This window comes from Babylonia areolata, chromosome 1 (assembly GCF_041734735.1).
Source record: "Babylonia areolata isolate BAREFJ2019XMU chromosome 1, ASM4173473v1, whole genome shotgun sequence".
Classification (NCBI taxonomy): domain Eukaryota; kingdom Metazoa; phylum Mollusca; class Gastropoda; order Neogastropoda; family Buccinidae; genus Babylonia; species Babylonia areolata.
Window position 1 is genome coordinate 94150086 of NC_134876.1, and position 2500 is coordinate 94152585.

Consider the following 2500-nt stretch of genomic DNA (forward strand, 5'->3'; position numbering starts at 1 on the left):
GTGTGTGTGTGTGTGTGTGTGTGTGTGTGTGTGTGTGTGTGTGTGTGTGTGTGTGTGTGTGTGTGTGTGTGCGTGTGCCGGTGTGTGTGTGTGTGTGTGCCGGTGTCACGGTGTGTGTTGGTTTGTTTTCGCCGACGCATCGGGGCAATGAATTCATACTCCACCGTGTGTACAGCTTGACATGCGGAGCAAAATCCTCTGCTTCCTTCTTCCCCAGGCAGAGTCCAGTACCCAGCCATACATGGGTGAAGTGAGGAAACTCGGTGAAAAGTGTTTTTCTCAATGACGCAACACCATGCCGAAACGGGATTCGAGCCCTGCTGACCGTTCAACACAGTTCCTTAAAATAAATAAATAAATAAATAAATTAATAGAGACCTTGGGAACTGAATATCCAATGAATACGCGGGCTACAGCATACAGGGATAGAGTTTTAAAAAAAAATAAAAAATAAAAAACTATGGACACCCGTTTACCTTTACCTGTATCTTAGTTTTGGCTGTTCAGTGCCATCACATACACACCGGCCCAAGCCCTTCCATATCTGTCCTCCTTCCAGACTGCCACCAGACTAAGCTTCCTTCTCCTCTCATGAGCCACTGCGAGACACGTTTATCAGGCCATCTCTGCGATACCCACCACAGAAGACCCTGTCTTGACTATAATTGCACGCTGAGAACTGGTTTACAGAAGAGAGTGGACGTCCACGGAAATTTCTAAGACTTTATATCACATGTTTATATTACATGTCTGTCTGAATGTGTATGTGTGCGTGCCTGAAATCTGATTGAATGACTCAGGAAACGAACTTGATGATGAGCGCCCAGTGGCAGCCGTCAGTCGGCTCTACCCAGGTAGGCAGTATGTTGTGCAAATGACCCCGTGTTCGTAAAGCGCTTGGAGCTTGGTCCCTGACCGAGGACAGGCGCTATATAAGTATCCATATCAATAATATCAATCAGTCAATTAATCACGCCCGTGCAGTTGAAAGGACGGTGGGTTTGTTGTTGTTGTTGTGTCAAGCCTTTTACGGCTTTTTTTTTTTTTTTTTTTTTTTTTTTGTACGCTTATAGTTGACTTTATCAAGTTTTTGCGCCTTATACATATTATTATTAGTAGTAGTATTTCTTTTTTTTATGTATTTATCTATTATTTATTTACTTTTTTTCTCAAGGCCTGACTAAGCGCGTTGGGTTACGCTGCTGGTCAGGCATCTGCTTGGCAGATGTGGTGTAGCGTATATGGATTTGTCCGAACGCAGTGACGCCTCCTTGAGCTACTGAAACTGAAACTGAAACTTACGGCCACCCGGGCACAAAATTCATGTCGTCTGTGTCTGGGGCGTGGCCTTGGAAGGCAGCGTCTAATCCTCTCCTGTCGTTTTAACTCTTTCCATACGAACGGCGAAAGAGACGACGTTAACAGCGTTTCACCCCAATTACCATCATCAAAATATTGCAAGCGGAAGGCTCTTATACTGAAGAGGTGAATGTTGACAAAGAATACCACAATTCTGACGACGGAAGCTAAAGGTTGGATCATTGAGACACCCACTGGACACCCGAGAGGTCCGTGTAGAGGAGAAGAGAGGACTGGCCGTACTGAGTGAGTTAACCTTATCAACCCAAGTCAGGTACATCATTCACACCTGGGTGGAGTGAGGAAAATCGGAGTAAAGTGCCTTTCCCAAGGACACAACACCATGCCGAAACGTGGCCTCGAACCTTGATCTGTGATGAACACTTGATCAGAAGGTCAGCGTCTGACTCATGCAGTAGTGATGGAAACAGCTGGAACTTCGCGGAGAGAGTACAGTTATGTCCGCTCTGTAAACACCGCTGATGCCGGAACTGTCTGAAAACAACAGTTATGTCCGCTCTGTAAACACCGCTGATGCCGGAACTACACCGCTGATGCCGGAACTGTCTTAAAACAACAGTTATGTCCGTTCTGTAAACACCGCTGATGCCGGAACTGTCTGAAAACAACAGTTATGTCCGCTCTGTAAACACCGCTGATGCCGGAACTCTCTGAAAACAACAGTTATGTCCGTTCTGTAAACACCGCTGATGCCGGAACTGTCTGAAAACAACAGTTATGTCCGCTCTGTAAACACCGCTGATGCCGGAACTCTCTGAAAACAACAGTTATGTCCGCTCTGTAAACACCGCTGATGCCGGAACTGTCTGAAAACAACAGTTATGTCCGCTCTGTAAACACCGCTGATGCCGGAACTCTCTGAAAACGACAGTTATGTCCGCTCTGTAAACACCGCTGATGCCGGAACTGCCTGAAAACAACAGTTATGTCCGCTCTGTAAACACCGCTGATGCCGGAACTGTCTGAAAACGACAGTTATGTCCGCTCTGTAAACACCGCTGATGCCGGAACTGTCTGAAAGCAACAGTTATGTCCGCTCTGTAAACACCGCTGATGCCGGAACTGTCTGAAAGCAACAGTTATGTCCGCTCTGTAAACACCGCTGATGCCGGAACTGTCT